The sequence below is a fragment of the Cydia fagiglandana genome, chromosome 13 (assembly GCF_963556715.1).
Source record: "Cydia fagiglandana chromosome 13, ilCydFagi1.1, whole genome shotgun sequence".
NCBI lineage: Eukaryota > Metazoa > Arthropoda > Insecta > Lepidoptera > Tortricidae > Cydia > Cydia fagiglandana.
The window spans coordinates 8,895,862-8,915,616 of NC_085944.1; the positions used below are offsets into that span (position 1 = coordinate 8,895,862).

The 19,755-nt window shown below is 36.7% G+C and overlaps 1 protein-coding gene across 4 annotated transcripts in view; it reads left to right on the plus strand.

Moving 5' to 3' along the window:
* The first annotated feature begins 1,326 nt into the window (after positions 1 to 1,326).
* The window catches only part of LOC134670207 (uncharacterized), a 123,963-nt gene continuing 105,534 nt past the window's right edge, over positions 1,327 to 19,755 (plus strand). For all 4 annotated transcript variants that reach the window (XR_010099030.1, XM_063527922.1, XM_063527923.1 and 1 more), the window contains exon 1: positions 1,327 to 1,755. The gene's annotated coding sequence lies outside the window, so the exon portion shown is untranslated. The remainder of the gene's footprint in view (positions 1,756 to 19,755) is intronic.

Genomic DNA, 19,755 nt, shown 5'->3' on the forward strand with positions numbered 1-19,755 from the left:
ATAAGTAAACATATAACTATGGATGGACATATTTCAAATAGGTATTACTCATTCTGAATTTCTAATTACGTTCTTGATGGGAAATTAATATTTTCACATCACCTATTGGAAAAAGGGCTTTTTATTCTAGGAGCTAGGAGTGATCAAAGTGCTACTTTTCTGGCCTAGGACACTTTTTTTCTCATAGGTGATGTGAAAAGTAGTATGTGTCACATGGTAGCAAATTTATTTGCTCCCTTGTGATACAATCTACCTACTATTTCCTTCACTGTCAATAAAATTACGAACCTATTTGTCGTTTTATTATAATATCTGGTTTTGTAAAATTTTATAGGAGGTACCTAATTTGCTATTACTTTATGTGTTAGACAATAGTTATTTGTTTTACAAGGGGGCAAAGTTGTTGTTTAACCGCTCGTGCTAATATTGATACCCGAGCAAGCGAAAGATTCCAAAATTGAACCACGAGCGTAGCGAGTGGTTCGAGAAATGGAATCTTGAGCGTTGCGAGGGTTTCAAAGCACGAGGGTTAAACAAAATTCGCCCCCGAGTGAAACACAAAATTTTTCACCACACCAACCTGAAGGAAATATTAAATGTAAAATATCAAACAAAATGAAACCAAATCAAATTCAAATGAATGTTATTAAATATGTATCATCCAAAATTATCATTTAAAAGTCAATTCTACCAGTAAACATAAGAAAACAACTCAAAATTTGCATTTGATTACTTTGCCTCACATGTGAATAAAATGCAAAAGTAAGCCTTTCCGAGATGGTGTGGTGAAAACATAATTATCTTCTTATGTATGTATGTATGTAAACACTTTATTGTACATAAGACAGGTTAGGTTTTATATGTACATTATTCAATTAAGTAGCTTTTTTGCGTCTTATTTAACAATGTATCTATTGCACAAGTGTAATTTTATGCACGAGGCATTTTGTAACCCACATGGATTGTTTATGAGTAAGTAGTCTATATTGTTTCATAAGTTCATTACAATGTTTTGTAAATTTGATTAATGGTTGGAGTTTCAGCAAGCTTAAAGGCTCGTCGCGGGTTAATGCTGCAAAAGTGAGCACAGAGGAAGCTTCGCACAAACCCGACACCGGCAGGGTATTTATTAAACAGTGGCTTCGATTTAGCCCAATAAGTTATGTAAAGTGCATCGCGTTACACTACAACCCCTACGTCGGGGGTAGGACGCATGCGCGTGCACCGGCCGCCGCGCACGGCATATGCGGAATATTAAAGGAGGAAAGAGAAAAAAATTAACTTGTGAAGCCATTTTCGTCTCTCGGCCCCCTCGCCCGCCACGGCTTCTCGTCTGTAGCCAGAGAGCCCCGCGCGGCCACGGCGACCTCACGCCGCCTCGCGCCCCGCCACTAGCTTCGAGCACTCGTAAACGATAACCGGTTTGCCCCGTCGCGTCGTTATGCGACCAATAACAAACTTGTGTTAAACTAAGACTTGTAAGAGCTTTTTCAGCCTGCCCGACTAAGTTTCGTTAAGTGCGCCAATTGACACTTTTGTGATGTGTTTTAAGTTTGTAACTCGGTTACAGTGAAGTTATGAAGTGACATAAAGTATCGTGATTACGTGCCGCGATCCCGTAATTTTGGTTTGTTGACAAGTTAATTGCGTTCACGGTTCAACCCACAAATTGATGTGCCAAGTCAGAAAGTTCAAACTTTGGGTCTCTGTGGAAGGAACAGCTAATTAGACTGTTTATGACAACATTTTCAAAAGGTATTTATCGTGTTTATTAAGTACTAGCTGTTGCCCGCGACTTCGTCCGCGTGGAATCTTATCTTCAACATTTTACATCTTTAGTACCTATAATTTTCATAACCAAGCAATGTTGAAATTACTTTTCTTTATTAGCAAGTTGTATGAAGTTTTAAGTCAAGTGGATTTTGATGTTGGTTGCTGAAATTACTTTACTTGTGTTCTAATAATAGGTACACCGCACTCACAAAATATCTGATCTCCATACAAACTTTCAACCCCTTTCTCACCACCTTTTTAACCCCTTTAGGGGTTGAATTTCCAAAAATGTTGCAATTACTTTTTATTCTAATCGGCTATTATGCCTTTCTAAGAAGTTTCAAAGCATTTGTAATGGATTCAAATTTTCAACCCCTTTTTAACCCTGTTAGGGGATGAATTTTACAAAACTCTGAAATTACTTTTCCTATCTTCTAATAATATCCCTAAATACAAAGATTCAAGTCCACCACTCGAAAAAATGATTGATATCCATACAAACTTTCAACTCCTTTTTCACCACCTTAGGGGATGAATTTTCAAAAAAGCTGAAATGAGTTTTCTTGGATTTTAATAATATATCTTTTTACGAAGTTTCATATTCCTAGCTTAAAATAAAACTTGAACCCCATACAAACTTTCATACCCTTTTTAACCCCCTTAGGGGATGAATTTTGAAAAATCCTTTCTTAGTGGACCCCTAGACCTTATAAGGAATCTAGTTGCCAAATTTGGACTTTCTAGTCCCAGCGGTTTGGGCTGTGCGTTGATTTAAGTCAGTCAGTCAGTCAGTCAGTCAGGTCTTTCACGTTTATATATATAGATTTTGTATTTTTCTATCTGCTGAACAAAATTTGTTTTGTTCATTATGTTGTAAGTAAGTATAATGGAATTCCAACAGGTTGCTCCGCGCACTACGATACAGGTATCATAGGTAGAAAACCACAACTGCCATGAAATAACCTTTGCATTAAGTAATTTTTGTTCCGAGCGGCAATTCTTAAATTGGTTCGAAATGGTTGACTTAAATCACCTTTTCTTATTTATATGTGATAATTTATGCATTTGCATCGCGTTCATAAGGTAAATTATGCACCTACACTTGACTACAAGTGGGGCCACTGTGGTCATCCGTTGGTGCACTTTCCCTATTTAGGTGGTGAACATGTAACTCTACCTTACCATTAGGTACCCTGTACTTAGATACAATCGGGTGATTTCCTGACTCCCTCTGCATAGAAGTACCAATGGTATAGTGTTGCATGATTTGCACATATTAAGAAGAGTTCTGGATGGTTACATGAGGTTACTTATATCAGAACATTATAGTATAATTTAACTTGAGGCAGATTTTTTTAAACATAGGTAGAGCAAGAGAGCGTGACCAATATCAATTACAATAGGTACCTTGTTTCTGATATGATCGCTTGTCAATAATAATCAACAACGATTTTATCTATGATTGTTATTAATAGATAGGTACCCATAGGTATCTAGGTACCTACAATGGATACTATGTTTAGTTGTCTGTTGTTCATATTTCGTTAATTGTTAATTACATAATTATAGTAAAAGGTAGTAATAAAACATGACAAAGTGGAAAAAAATCCCCTGAAGCGCACCCTATAAAGCTTCATCTAGCAGTTGTCATAATAATAAAAAACCATTTCATTGCTCTCAAAAAGTAAAATCGCTTTTGGAAGGATATCATAAATCAAAAGTTATTATTTATTTATAGTTGTAGGTAACAGCCATTTGACAGAGTGCACTTTAAAATAGACACCGTAATAAAAATCGTTTCATACTTATTCCGATAAATAATTCGGGAGACGTTCTTTTTATTGAAGTAACGAATGGTGTGATGAGAAATGGCGCAACTTTAACCAATAAATCATTGGTTCCCTGACTGAAATGCGCTTCCACCGCCACGTAGGTATTTGGCAAGAGTCTCCCTTACTTGTTAGTTCTGTCTGATAGGTACGCTTATCTAATAGCTTCAGCCAATGGTGTAGAAAAAGGAAAAACATGCGATGAACTCGGCCGGGCATGTATTTGATCAAGCAATGTTTGCTTTCGTTCGGACAAACGGAGTAAAACAATCAAAGAGCACTGCGAACGATTTTTAAATGAGTTCCTAGTAAAACAGATAACAAAAAGACAAATAGCGGAGCCCGAATGATTTCGGATCAAGAGAAATCCCCTTGTATAGTTCCGCTTGAGTAGGTAAACTCTCTCACTCAACTCACTCTATGTAATTACTGTAACTCTACATACGTCAGGGGGAAACTAATAAGCCATGGCAAAATGAAACGCGTAATTGGAGATCGGGTGTTCGTCGACGTCTGAAGGAAATAGAAGTGCTAAATAGACCAACAGCCGATGGGCCGTGAAATGACGTGTCGGTTCACGATACCATTTGATGAACTATTGTTAGGAAAGTGTGCTGGGTGTCGGAGTTGATTTTACGCGCTCGGGTTTTCTGAGATCTAGTCAACTTTTATCATTACTGTTTATTATCCTACTTATAAATTTACAAATGTAAAATGTGGTATGTTTTGATATTTGTGTGAAACATAGTTACTGATATGGGTGAAATTTGGTAAACAGACAGCTTATAATAACCTTCATTATTATATATTATATTCGGATATTACAATTTATTCTGGGATACTTTCTTTAAAGTTGTGTCGTCTTCGTTTTATTCTTTATTCCCAAATTAATACCTACTTATATAAGAAGCGAAGGCAGTTGCGGGCAAATTCTTAGTCTGATAATCTTCTCGTCGTACCTACGTAACTGCCTATGGTAACTAATAGTTAATTAAAATCTTATAATGACTTCACGGATTAAAATGAGCATCGTAATAATATAATTTATTTATAATACCACTATTAAAAGCTGCTAATTGAAATCCTAAAGGGCTTTATAGCTTTTGTAGATTGGCTAATCATGATTTAAAGCAATAAACCCGTGAGTTCTGCGAATAATTACCTGAGATCCCAATCACATATACCCTTTATGGCAGGTAATGGCGAAGATTCGAGTATCGAATAACAGTGAGCAGAGAAATTATCGATGGCAATAAAAAGGCGTTCCCACGTTGCCGGAAACTGGCACTGGATCGCCACGCTCCGGTACTTATGCTCTTTCACCATTGTCCCTTTGTCCCTACTTAGCTCCGTTCGTCAGGGTTTCAAAGCGGCTCTTTATTCCACGGATCTAGTTTGCTGCACTCGGTTCGTGTTGCATCACCGGCTCTTTCCATTTTTTGCTTTATTAGGAACACTTTGATCGGTATCCTGTAGCTATGGATACAAGTTCAATGAATCACGATTACATTACTTTCCTCAATGTGACCATATTAACGTATAAGTTATTTGATAAAGATGGTTAAACAAAACAAGGCTACGAACTGTAATATCGTGCTCATTAATATAAATAAATAATGTTTAAAATAAATTAATAATAGTCACGCTCGAATCGTTATTGAACATGATTGATTATACTCAAAGTCGTTTCATAGTCGATTTTAACGGTTTACATCCTGCAAGTCCCCCGGCTAATTGCCCGAGAGTTCAACAACACCTGACCAGAAACACTGGTGAAATTTGCATTCCCGCTTCGCTTCGACAACATTGTCTAGGACCACCCGCGTAGCCTGACCAGCATCGAATCAATAGCAGCCTTATTGCACCGCACCAGATATCAAATCGGGACCCCGCCCCGGCCCGCTCAGCATCGTATCGCTTGCAATAAGATGCTCTACAATTCACTTGCGAATTTCAATATGTGTATTGAAAGAAAGCTATTGGATTTCGGGTAGCTTGCTCGGTTTCCAGACATGTCGAAATGGTTCTAATCAGCTTGCGTTGTCGAACGAAATTGAATAAAAAAGTATTCCTAAAACTTTTGGGTCCCGGCGAAACTTATTCGGCACAGAATTGTGCGCAGTAACTTGCTCAGATTTTTTTAATCAACGCCAGCAATCTCAAATAATACAGCTGCAACATTCGAATCTCATTAGCAAGCAAAACAAGAGAAAAAAGCTTGGAGCAATAAATTTTAGCGAGGCTCAAGTCCAAACGTTTACGGTTCCTTTTAATTTGGTTGCCATTGTCGAGGCGTCCCGCTGCGCACCGTCCGACGGATTTCTTGCGGGAATTCCAGCTGCTTTAAACATTACTTCTTATTAGTCGATTATGAACGGAAATTAAAACGATTCATTCATTAATTAAATGCTGTGCGTAATAAAATGTTGCTAAGATTACGATTGCTGAACTCTGCGTCTGCGCCCCATTTTTTTAAAAGGTGTTGATGAAAAAAAAAAACCAGATGCTGAATACGATTCCACCGCTATCATAAATCAAACTGGATTTTATGATCCGTGATGGGGCCAATAGCTACCGCTGCTGACAGATTTCGTAGAACTCGTGTTTATTTTGAACTTTTCGAGTAGATCCCGTTGAAGTCCAGGCTCGAAAAATATGAGATGGATGACGCTGCGCTTTTGTACCGCCCCGCCGTGAAACAGCGTGTGTGAGCCGACGCTATCTCCTGGTTAAATTGATAGCGGAGAAACTATCGATTACTGCGATAAACATACTTCACTGTAATGTTACTTTCATCAATCATCTGTTAGTAACTTAATGAAAGATACAAGCTGTTGCCTCGGTAAAACAATAGCTAACTGATCCGCAGCTGACAGCAAGATGTTTTTTGAAATGTTCTAAGAATATTCTTTTAAGAAGTATAAAAGTTTATGACTAAAAGCGACACGTGTTTCGCAAAGTATCTAAACCAACTGCGCGCGGCCCATCTGTGAGCAGAACGTGCCGTTTCGGTCCCATATTAAAATTCCCACACATAAAATTCAATGTAAAAAAAGATTCTATGCCCGCCGACGGCCCCTTTTCTCCTCACAACAAACAAGCAGGTAAGAGAATATTTACGTCGCTTACAAAATGAATTATGCACTAAATTCTGAGGAAATTTGCGTCTTATTACTTACTGTTTGCTAAGTGTAAGTTCATTAAACAGAATATCAGCAGCTTTTTTCGCCTCTGGTAATAAAGCCTACTTTCTTTCTTTGCGTTTGACATATAATTGGTGCAATTGTTGCACGGTATGCCTTGGAGAATGGCTTCAATATAACTTTGAAATGACTAAAAAGCTTCTGTCGTTTGTCGGAATATATCGTTCACCTGATTTATGTCGAACTCCCTCGTGTTAGCCGTAACTTGTAGTATCGTTTCCTTCATTTATTATTTTGATTGCATTATGGCGTATCTAATGAAAATGCATGAGTATCCGCTGTATTATAATTCACGTTTACAATAGCGGCAACAGGTCCAACTATCGCTATCGTAAAGAATTAATTTACTGAGGATTAAGCTTCGGTCTGTGGTGGAGCTGCTTTTATAATTGTTAAATTTTATTTTGAATCTACCCACACTATATAAAAATAACTGATTGTTGAATGATTCCAATAACTAAAATGGTAAGATAAATTTAAATTTCGTTTGTAAACCCTATTACTGATATTTTACTGGGGAAAACTTGACGCTTTATAAATAGGTAGGTAAGTTAAATGAAAGTATTCTTGAACATAAAAAAATATGTGTGAGATATGCTACAAAGTGCTGTATTAATAAGTAAACATACCCATTTTAAATACAAAATCGACCGTCACAAAAAACACGTTTCTTAACAAGTAAAAAATAATCTGAAAGCTGCTTGATTGTGGGCTATTCGCTATTGTACTCAATTTTTATCAGTCAGTCTCATTATCTACCCGCGCAAGATCACAAAACGATGAATATCGCACGCATTAATAGATCCGACGAACCGTATTCAATTCCGGGCCGATCTCTGTCAATAACTGTGTAATCGTGACTGGATTTCGGCTAATCATTGGAAGGATTTAAACCGGCTATGACAGCGTACATTCCGACGCCCGCCTTGTCCCCGGTCAAACAGACGGCGGCAGTAATCAAAACAGCCGACTGGGAAAGTGTAATTTTATGTTGGCATGACAAACATTAAGCTGGTGTGAGCTTGTGATTTTATCTGTTGTTTAACTATGCCGCCGTGTGCCGTTAAATGAGGTTTTGGTCTTGACCAAATAGTATCTGTTTCTATGCGTGTTCCGTTGCATATTGGAATATTAATTGCAACTGGAGTCTGTCTAACGTATTATATCATATGTATGTGTATATACATACAATTGTGTTTGTGTATGTTTCTATAAATTTTATGATCATAATTTTGTTGTCATGACAAACATTGAGCTGGTGAAAGCTTATGATGTTATTCACTCTGTTTAACGGTATCGACAGTACGGTCAAATAGGGTTTTCATCTTTGCTTTGGTCTGTTTTAACAAGTTCTTTTCATATACATAGTAGATACCTATCAAAATAATGAATAATACGTTTGACGATATCTGTACCCACTTTCAACAAGGGTATACCTAACTACTTGTGAAATGACATGTAATATCTAAGGTATGTATGTGTTTTATCACGGAATAAATGAATTTGATGTGTTGCAATACATGTCACTACTGGTACACCCTCAGCCATTGTAGCGAAGCATGTTCAGAGAATTGCCCCATAGATAAGAATTTTGAGTACATATTACCTAGTACACTATTTTTTTTTATATTAGCACTGTAACAAAATAAGGAACCAAAAATTTAATTTATTGCAACAATTTCTTTTTAACTTTATTACATAACAACTGTTGGCCGCGACAGGGCACAGTTTACGAGGAAGTAACGTCCAGCGGACGGACTATCAAAACATTGTTGTTATCATAGGAGACCACGGCTTGTGTTTATTTTAAACATTCGCCGACAGCCGGCGAGATTATCTTCCCTGCCCTGTTTTCCTAAGACTTAACGAACACTCGCTTCAAACTAACCAATATCCATGTGATCTTGTCATTCGTAACAACTACGAGTATGACAAGATCATATTTAATACTGGTTCATCTGAGATAAACTGTTAAGTGTTGTGAATAACAGATATTGTAACGCAACCCTCTGTTGTGTGCTCGAACATTATTGTTTAGATTCATGGTGTTCCCCAAGTTCCGTTGTTTGAGTTGACTCGTTGACTGTTTATCAATTTGCAGCAAACACAATTGATGATAGTAGTGTCTACAAAACTAATCGCTCTACCCAAGAATATCTTCTTCTTCTTTATTTGCCATACCCTAACGGACGTCGGCGACCACCTTTGCCATCTCTCTCCTGCCTGCTGCATTCTTAGCCATTCTTGCCAGCGTGGCTGCGTTATCCATGTTCGTCCATTTTTTTTATGTTGTCAAGCCAGGTGATTCCTTCTTCCCCTTTCTCTCTTGCCGTCAATTTTACCTTCGAATATTAGTTGTAGTATATTATTTGTCATCTCATTTCTGTATGTGTCCAAAATATGATATTTTCCTTCTTTTTATTGTGATCAAAATATCTAACTTTTTGTTCATTCTTTTAAGTTCTTCTACCTAAGAATATGACCAGTAAATTTCAAAACATAAGTCATTTATATTTGGGGATATTAATTCTCTATTTAGCCTACAAAAGGCTGGAAAAATGATACGGTTTCTTCTAAAAAGTATTTTTAGGAGAGCATTGACTGCTAATGCATACTTTTTGTCAAACAACATATGTATAATATTTTTAAGTATGTACGTATTTCGTACTAAAAAACCTTTTTTTCTTAGACATTTGTCTCTTAAAATCTCTCTGAGATGAAATTAATGAGATACAATTGATATTATTATTGCACTATGAATATGAAGGCATTTATCACGAAATCAAAAATATTTATTATAATATAAAATCTGAGACTACTCAGTTAACGTCCATAGCAGAAGTCATTAAAACTTATTGAATATCGATATATCGCTATAAATGTTATGAAATTTTCTTGACAGTAAATAATTTACGTTAATTTGAGACGATACGCTACGGGACAAGTTTCTAATAATTTTGAGCAACATTCGATGATAGCTGTAAGTAATCTTCTTGTTAACCAAATGGCCTACAAACTGGTTTTAAATTACTCTCGACATGTTACTTCAGAAGGAGGACGGTGGAGAATTTATATTTTTAATGAAATATAATTTACTTTCGAGTTATTGTTTCTTATTATTTATATAAAGTATCCATTTATATTATTGATTCGTATTTGTAATTAATTAATTGATATCTAGGTAACTACGCAATTTATGAAAAGATGGACAGTTAAAAACCCATACCATAAACAAGAGAATAATATATTATTTATCGGTGATTCAGTTAGCATAATACTATATAACTTTTCAAAAGTAAAGCTATTGTCAAAGTCTTTTTGAAAGCATTGCTGTTTTTAAAATATTAATATAACGAATACTCAAGACAACGGCGAAAGGAAAGACTGTTACACCTATTTCATGAAGTAAAAATATTCCGATGTTTGCTTTACAATCTCAGTACTGAATCTTCATCTCGAATTCCTTAACATAAAAGACTTTTTAGACTGTCATTCTTACAAATTTTATTATCTTCATAGCTTCTCAACAGCTATTGAACATCCATAAATGTAACAATAAATTAAACAAAATAATGTCGTTACGTTGCCAACCATATTCATTTTATGCGATAAACTATATACTATTGTAATCCGAAACCGAATAAACAAAATAAGTTTTGATTTCATGAGTAGTAAAATGTAGGATGCGTGGACTTCCGAGCCACATCGTGCAAGAGGATCGAACTTTACTGCCTATAATGTCTTTATTGCCCATTGTCGACGATTATTACTTAACCCTCATGACTTATGAAGTAATAAATTCGATCTTTTCATACCAGCCACGCTTCGATTTTTGTCCATTAGCGCCTTGCTTTGGATCACGTCCACACCTACCGCCAATAAACAAAACGCTTGCAAAGATTTATGGTTCCGAATGTTACCTAAATGTCAGAATCTCATCACGCTTTCTCATATGACCGAACTGCATAATGATATAAATTATAATAAAAATGACATACTTACTTAAGTAGAATAAAGTAAATAAATAAATAGAACAAACATTTATAAAACTTCACATGCACTGGATTAAGATGTTTGCACCTGCACATAAAGTCACGCAAACACCGTTGATGTCGACGAGCCGATTAAATGAATCAATCAATGATGTGAATAAATGACTTTTTCTACTCGTCGACTATAATTCTTGAATTAAGATTTCTTATACCAAACTTCAATTGGGTATTTTTAATGTGCGGGCTCCCAACTCAACTATAATATTCATTACGATACAGTTTAGTCAACTATAATGAAATTGACCAATCACAGCTCTCCGCGATCAACAGGACGAAACAAAACCATAGCTCAAATTAATTATTTATTTTAGGTTGTATAGTAGAAACAATAGGTTCATAAGTCAGAAACGCGCATGTGACACCCTTAAAATAGCAACATCCATAGACTACGAAAACCACTTAGTGTTTGCTTGTTAGTCTCCATAGGCTACGGTGGCCAAAATCGAGAAAACAAGTGTGTAAAAATTGAATTTAGCGCGGAGCAAGTACCAGGGCCTCATGAGTTACGCGAAGGTGTCGTTGACCAACGCGCCGGGCGCGGCGGCGGGGGCGCGTACCAATATGAAGGTATCGCGGCTGCTTGCGTATCTTAGCTGTGTATACTTTTGGTTTGGTTTGTTTGTATGATTCTACTAATTTAAAGTATTATTTTTATTGGCTCGTAGAAAAAGTATTGTATACAATAGTGATATAATCAAGCTTTTCAATCTCGTACCTGACTTAGGCAACTCAGCAAGCTTCGTTGCCTAAACACGGTACTCGACTGAAAAGCTCTCTATTATATCACGATTGTATAAAATACTATTTCAAAGAGGATTATCCTACCCTAATGAATTTTGATCACTAAGTGCAGATCAAAGGGGTTATAAATCTTAAAAGGTGCGAATGCAAAACAGACCGCACTCCCGTCCAAATACGGATATCAACTGGATGAAACAAGACGCTCTAGAAGCAAATGCATAAAGCCAAGTGAATCAATAGATTAAAGATGGCGATAAGCTTAAAATATCTACCAATGGGCGTGCTGTAAATAACTTATTTGTAATTGCGGTGCAGCGATTGTCTGATGGCATAAGGCTGATGTTGATGGTATCGGGGCTGTGCCGGGTTCCCTTTTGGTACATATTGCGTACTTCGCTCAGCCGTTTGCGTGTTTTTGCTTCTTTGTGATGTCAGTGGCCACATATTTCAGCTGAGTCACACGGCTTTCCCGGCTTAACTTAAATCGTTCAACGTTTATATTTTGCCTTAAATGCTCACATTGTTCAGATCAACTCGCTAAATTCACATTTTAAAGTCCAAGAATGAATACTAAAGTTGATAATCGAAATTAAAGCGCAGAGTTTTATATACTACAAAGCTACTAGCGTAAAACAGATGTCTTACTAAAAAATATTGTAAATTAGAATTACTATGCATTGCATATTGTATAAGGGTTAACCATTGTATTGCAAATAATCAAAAGTATCAATTGAACTTGCGCCCCTAAAATAAAATTCAATTATAGAACTAATAGTTGTTTGTTCTGCGGGGTTGCGGCTGAATATCATTACATCATCACAAAGGATACGAGCGACACAAGTTTATCTCTTAGAAGGACCATTGGCTTTATTGAAAGCTGTGCTTGCTTTATTCTATTCCCGCCCTTTGGAGCATAAAGTTATTTTCACAACAAAGCACGTGGGGTTCCAAGCTTCTTATATTGGGTCTCTCTTGAGCCGCTCCATTGTGATCTTAATGCTGTATTATATTAATGCGATAAACATCTCCAAGACGATATCTATTCTCAGCCTTTTCATTTTTAATATTAGCAAACTCAAACCAGAAAGCTCAGGTTGCTGGCTTATTGGTAACACGAGAAATGAATCAAGATTAATGTAATTTAATCCTCGAATCATTTGTTAAGAATTACTTTTAACCGCTATTGTGCTTAATGTTGAAGACATGTTCATGCTCCAGATGGCATAAATAATAGAATGCACATTACAGTATGCGATGTCCAAACGTGCTTATAAAATATAATAACCATATTAAAACACTCCCAGTTGGATGACAAGGCATGAAAATCCAAATTTAGTGAGCATTCTATGGAACGGTCGGGCTCGCCGCGGCATCAGGCACAATGAAACCTTGCCTTCCCTGAATAATTGCCGTATTTAACTCTAGAGATTTACCGTCCGGATTGCACCACAATAGAGTATTTAGTCCGTGAATGAAGCTAAAAAACTATTGTTGTGCTTGAGACAAATAAACTCGTATGGAGTTCGCCAAACAATGACACAGCCAACACATCAGAATCAAGCGACACTCCATGTGTCTAAGAAGATTGGGTTGCGTGACTTTGTTCAAGCCAAAGTAGGAGATGCTTTTGTTATTCCTCAGCAGGTACTGTTCAAATATGTATATCCACAGCTTGCGAGGGAGCTCCAAAGATTCGGGAGTGAAGAAGTGGAAGGTTGTGTTTTTTTCACTAGCTCGGACCCCGCGCACAGGCTGTTGATAGGGTACCTAGATCGAGTAATAGATGGCTATATCACTGGACAAGCTCTGTTCTAGCAAGCTTTATTTTCGTATCCAACAGCAGTAGAATAAATTAATTCAACCAGAGAGAGAGAGATAAGACTAAATATGTAAATCTAATGATCTGAGTTAAACCATATAATGATTTTGTAAATGGAGTCCCGAGCAACTGTATCATAGAAGCTGCGTAACCACCATAAAATTAATTATCGTCTTTCAACGAAACGCATGCGCATGAGCATGTTTTACGACCGAAGCATGATCATAACCGTTCACAGAAATCATTAACAAAAGAAGAAATCGTATGAAAGAATCTATTCACGAAAACACATATGCATTCAGTCTTTTTAAAGCTCATAAATAACTTTGATGACTTTTTGTTTCATCAGAAACGGGTGATTTATCTCAATCGCCGTAATGCGCTCTAAGTGCTTGGGTGTAAACTTTTTGTAAATGATAAAAGTTGTATGGTGGGGGTATGCAGCGCGGGCGACGGCCGGCGCGGCGAAACCTGCCGCGCGGCGCCTGAGTAATCGGTGCGAGTTGCCTCCTCGGATTTATGTCCCATTTCTACTCCCAGCCACAATGGAATATTTAGGGCGAGAATAAAACTTTGCACCGCACGCCTATATTTTATTCCAATCGTGACATGTGAATATTTGCTAAAGCATCATACGGTTTGTATCATCGATGTTATATGTTTTACAACAAAATTAATAATATGTGAGTGTCATTAAAAAATATCGGGCAGTTATTGAATATCAGCCTCACAGGTCACCTCGCAGTTTCCAATAATTAATCGTTCTTATAGGCATATAAATTTAAACTGTACACGCGGTTGTCTGTAAAAAGTGAAATATTTTGGCATTTACTGGAAAGATGCAATAATGACAACAAAATAATAATAATCATCATCATCATCAGTCGTTCCCTCAATGCTGAGGATCGTGACATCATGTCCTAATGTTGCTGACCAGCCTCTTCCATAGGCTTCTGTCACCCGCCATATGTACGGCTTCCTGCTGCTGTATATCATTCGATACCTCTCTATTAATAGAGAGGTATGAGTGGCCGTGCCCGCCTTTCGGCTGCGACGACTGTGGCGGGTCGCTCCCCACCGCGTGGGGAGGTCAGTCGTCATCGTTTTGGGGATGACAGTGCTGCTGGTGTAGCTTCCTGCAGATGTAGATGCAGCGGTGTAGTGACTTGTGCGCTCCATCTATATAGCGGGTGGTCTGCCGCGAGTCCTCTGGCCCTCAACTTTGCCCGTCATAGTCGTCATTTCTAGACTATCAGGAGAACGTCGTGAGAGGTGGCCAAAATATGCAAGGATGCGGTCTTGACATATGGTCGACAGCCGGCGGTTTATGCGTAGCTCTTCTAGAATGGACTGGTTCGTACGCTTTGCAGTCCAAGGTATTCGCAGAAGTCGACGCCAACACCACATTTCGAAGGCATACAAATAATAATAGCCAACAAAATAATATGTATTTGAAAAATTCTAGAGGTACATTTTGATTTAGACAATTCAATTTCATTCATGATATCCTTTATGAAGTATTAAATATGGTAAATTTTCAAGTTAAAAGCGGCACGTTAAAAATGATTGATGAAATTTGTTATGGTTACGAGTTTTCAACAAGGGCCGTGGCCGTTAACCGTGTAAAACATGTTTATAATACGCCGCCATTTTGTTTACAATGAGAGTACATCTACAGCGCTTCATTGTTATGTCACATCAACCAGTGTATGCATTTTAGACATCATGATTTTAAGTAGCGAGTAGCACATACTTCTTGAAACCCAAAATAATGAAGCAAATATTTATATAACTAAGAATTGAATAGTCAATGTCATTTATTTATTTTTCTTCTTCTTAGGTTACGTCATTTATAAGATGAATATAAAAGTAGAATACAAAAATACGTAAGAAACAATAAAAAATACGTATAAACACATTATAAAAAATCTAATCTAAATGAATTATTATTAATATATTAATAGGTAATTTTAATGTACATTTTACATAGACATAGACATAGACATAGAACAATTGTATTCAACATCACATGAAATGACAGAGTTAACAAATAATGTAACACATTTTACAGATAAATCTTAAATTTACACTTAAAAACTAAGAAATTGAGTTGCACATCTAAGGGAGAAATATTCATGAGTGTTAAATAGGAGCTTGCCTCAGCATAATATTGCAGCGTATTAACTACAACGCTGGTTTTCAGGCAGACCCTTGATAGATTATCCCTTGCTTCTGTTAGTCGGAAACTAAATGGCTTAAAGTTATGTTAAATATGTACCTATGAGTGTAAGTAAACGACAAGTATTAGAATTTGGACAGAATAATTGCTAGTACCTATGGTGTAAGTAGAATTGAATAGAAAATAAAGAATAATAATATGGAAGGAATTATATGATCTTATAAGATAGATTATGAGTGTAAATATAATTAATAAAGGTAAAAATAAATAAATAAATAAAGACATAAGACATATGGTGCATAAATATATCATTATTTTAGATATGACGGCGTGGCTCTAGTACCAGGTAGTAGGTAAATAGGTGTAAGTTAATTCAAATGCAAAAGAGATTCATTTTGAAATGCAAAAAGCTGTAAGAGAGTTTTAATATGTTAACTTGCAAATGAGCCTGCTTATATTTATAACATAGTGTAACCACGAGCAAATTACACTCGGTGGCAAGTTGTGAGAACCTGGCTTAAAGCAAACATAAACCCACTTATTCATGAAACTTTACGGGCCTGATTTAGTTAAATTATGTTTTATGCCTTTCTTACAAATACATAAGCCAAAATGAGAGATAAGGACAAACGATTATTAGCTATTTGAGGTTTGTAGCGCGTTTATAAATAAAGGGGAAGAGAAGAGTTAGTAGACACCGATATAGCATTTAACAGAGATACGTAGTAGGTACAACAATTGCAGGTGCACATTAAATCAGCTTATTAGTTGGATTGATGTGATGATGTAAAATAAGAATAGGCTAGGTATTGGTGAAAATTCGAGGGGCATTAGAAAAGCGACGATATAATGTGGTGGACGATACAACTCTCAGTCATGTTTTCATGACAAGCGTAGGAGAAAGACACAGGGCTATACTTAATCACGAAAATCGAAATTCGCAATTTGCGGGCATCGTTCTGTCACTCTAATTAGGTACGCTTTCATTGGAATAAAAGTCGACAAAAAAGATTTAAGAATTGTATTCGGCTTAACATAATATGTAGGTATATGTATACAAATTCATTTAAAATAATAAACTAGTGAAATTGTACTATACAACAGAATAAGCTATTTGAATCAGGTCTTAACATACATGAACCTTGCTACTTCATGAACAGAGAATAAAATATTTAAAGTACATATATATAATTTAAAAGTGCTGGCAGTTTTTTCTAGTTAATGGAGAAAACATTAAATATATTTCGAAATAGTGTAAACAACTAAAATCACCTAATTATTACTGGTACCGTGAAATTTCTACTACATCGAGAAATTTCTATTCGAAGAGAGTACGAAATCAGCTTAATTGGCACGGCGTGGCGTGTTCGCTGAGATAACACCTATACCCAGCAAGACACAAGCTGACCAGATAAATAAAGACCTTGATACAAACACATTAAGAGCTACTTTTGCTCGCCTGATTGATCAATAATGGTACTTTTAGTCCGATATAAGTGCCGCGAAGCGCTGCAGCCAATCACCCTGGACACTCGATTAACACTTATGGACCTTATCGCTACGTCAATATGAATAAAATTATAAAAGCTTTTATCTCCACAAGTTTGCTACATTACATTGCTAAAATGTATCGTAATCTGCCTTGTGCTTTTAACGAAGTTAAATCTCTAATTGATCATTTACCTGCACTGAGAGAGCTGCGGTAACAGAAAAACAATGGCATAAAAATCGAATGGCGATGAAGAAAATACGAACCACACCAACAGGGACCTACCAAAAATTGCTGTAGCACAAACTTTAAAGTTAGATATTCCAGAAGTTACTTTTAGTACACAGCTGGAAGGTGGAATAGTAACTATTTTAGTGGCATAATTTGGGAGAAGTAGTAATTAAACTCAGTTGGAGACTGCATAATTGGAATTTGCATAAGTTTGAATAAAGCTAGGTACTATTCGGCAGTGGTTCCACGTAGTTCAGAATAGCAGTGATGAGAGGAATGGGCAATCGAGCGAGCTATGGTTTGTTTATTTTGAGACTGGTTTTAGATTTTCTGTCGATAACGTTGTCTGGAGCTTAAGGGCTAGGCGCGGCGGTCCTTAGTAATTCAACTGTAGGCCTGCATAGTTTAGCGATAGGAAGAAGGCACTACCGCTTAGACCGTTCACAAACAGAATAATAAACGCGACTAGTGTTTAAAGAAAGACATTAAAGACAAGGTTTGGAACAGTGTGAGTGGCATGCCTGGTAGCGTGCAAAGCGGAGATCCATTTAATGTAGTCTGCCGTGTGCTGCCGCCAACAAACAAATTACGGATGCAAACACGACGCAACACGCGAACCTTGAAAGCCTTTTGCTTGCTTTGTCAATTTTGTTCCTCCCTCGGTATCGCCTCGAAGTCGCTCGGCCGAGTAATTTGATAAATGTTATTGTTATTGGCAAAGCTAACAGAGGTAAGTAATTGTTTTACAGTTTGTTCGAGCTAATGCAACGTTTGCTACAATTTCAGGATAAGAAAGCAATTTCAAACGAGAATAATAATGAAAAATTATATTGAAATAGATACCTTCTCTCTAGTCCTTTACTGGCTAGGTGTTATAAAGAAACACTGTCACACAAAAATAGGGTACATCGCCAATTACTAGCCACCCCCCAATTACTGGCCACTTAATTTGATTTCTATTTATAGGTGAACAAAGTTCATTTTAGTATATAAGGTACGAAAATCCAATTATTAGCCAGTTTTCAATTACTGGCCACCTATTCCAAAAATGAATTCTATTTACAGATAAATAAAACTCATTTTCAGTATAAGGAAAATGGCCAGTAACTGAAATTTATCCACAACCCACTCGTTCAATAACTGGCCGCCTCTTACAAAAATGAGTTCTATTCACCTATACACAGAATTCATTTTAGTATAGGTGGCCAGTAATTGAAAACTGGCTAATAATTGGCGATGTACCCTAAATAAAAAACTAAGTGCGGCACCCAGTCCCCAACAGCTGTCTCGTTCAGAATTCTACAAAGGAGCCGTCAAGCGTGTCAACTGAAGAGTTTAAACTGACTCTCGATTTTACAACTTTCCATTCTAAATATATATGACGACAGGAAAATTAATTATGAAATCTTTTTCTTTTATTCGAATTGTACCAGTTCTGTAAATTCTGTAATGTCTAATAAAAGTCGTCAAAACACGAGATTCACAGCTTAGATAAAGTAATTGCACTAATTGGTGTGATTTGAGCCAACAAATAAGCTTAAAAACTACTAATTTTGTGCCGGAAATAGAAATGTTATACCAATTATGAGGTTGTATAAATTTTATGATATGTTATTTTGTAAGTGCATTTTTAGTATTTGATATGTTTTGATGCTTCTATTGCAGACTGTACCTATAACTAGGTTTTGTCGCTTTTAGGGTCACCGCACCGTAAATACTCTGACGAGCTCGCCTTTGAAGGCAGCAACTTACTTGAAGAGGCATTCAAATCTGAAAATCACATCTTGATTAGGTACCGATATGACTTTACTCGCAGTTAACCTAGCGCGTACAACTAAGTATAAGCAAGATTGACTACGACGTATATCGAATTAAGTTGCGATTTGTGTAGCTCAAATGCCGTTTTTGGTCATCATTACGCAAATATTTTCAGCCGCAAAAAAGATACTATTAGCTATGAGTTACCAGGGTAGCGCATTTAAAATTCCGTTATTAGCCAATAAACTGCTGTCACTTCGCAATCTGTATTCACTTGAAGAGGCATTTCGTGCTCCGGTGCCTGCCAAGCTCGAGAGTGCTAACAGTCTTTAATAGAACAATATACCTTTGTGTCTGATCCCAAGCACTTCCTTGCCGTTTGTAGGTAATCGAAAGGGGCTGAGGGTTGAGGGGAGGGAGTCTAACACGGGTTCACTAATTTCGTAGTCTCGTGGGTTCAGGCCGGAGCTAAGTGCGCCATGTTCCTACAATTTCCTCTTACTAGTTGGAATTATTTGGATTACAAGAAATTACATAAGAATTTCTTTTTATGTAGGGGTTGTAAAAAAAATTAACCGATTTGCAAGACCGAAGTGATCCCATAAGAGCACCGTGGACAAAGTTTTGTAGGTACGGTGCTCTAATAAATCTATTTAGGTAGATTTTATTACAGGGAACATT